This window comes from Triticum aestivum, chromosome 6A (genome assembly GCF_018294505.1).
Source record: "Triticum aestivum cultivar Chinese Spring chromosome 6A, IWGSC CS RefSeq v2.1, whole genome shotgun sequence".
Lineage (NCBI taxonomy): Eukaryota > Viridiplantae > Streptophyta > Magnoliopsida > Poales > Poaceae > Triticum > Triticum aestivum.
Genome location: NC_057809.1, coordinates 117,982,465 through 117,983,167, shown reverse-complemented (window position 1 = coordinate 117,983,167; position 703 = coordinate 117,982,465).

The following is a 703-nucleotide window of genomic DNA, read 5'->3' as shown; positions in this document are numbered from 1 at the left end:
AAACTTAGGCGAAACGGATTCGCGGCTAAGCCTCCGAGTGGGAGTCTGGCTCACCACTCGGTAGGATTTTGATAAACTTAGGCGAGTCCTTGGACTGCAGCTAAGCCCCCGAGTGGAAGGCTGGCTTACCACTCGGTAGGATTTTGATAAACTTAGGCGAGTCCTTGGACTGCAGCTAAGCCCCCGAGTGGAAGGCTGGCTTACCACTCGGTAGGATTTTGATAAACTTAGGCGAGTCCTTGGACTGCAACTAAGCCCCCGAGTGTGAGGGTTGCTCTTCACTCGGTAGGATTTTGATAAACTTAGGCGAAACGGATTCGCGGCTAAGCCTCCGAGTGGGAGTCTGGCTCACCACTCGGTAGGATTTTTACAAACTTAGGCGAAACGGATTCGCAGCTAAGTCACCCACTGAGGGGGAATTTTATGTGGACAAAAATAAAAAGTGACGGAAATTATGGAGGGACTATGACACTATTATTTTGAGGTCCATGAACTACAAAAGTACTTTATTGCAACTCATCCGAGTGATAAAACTTAAGTGTAGAATGGGCGGAGTAGCTCCGCGTTCCAAGCTCGGGGCTCGTCGATATTATGCTCGACGTTGTAAAGACGGTAGGCCCCATTGTGGAGGACCTTGGTGACGATGAAGGGGCCTTCCCAAGAAGGAGCAAGCTTGTGTGGTTTGTGCTGATCCACTCGGAGA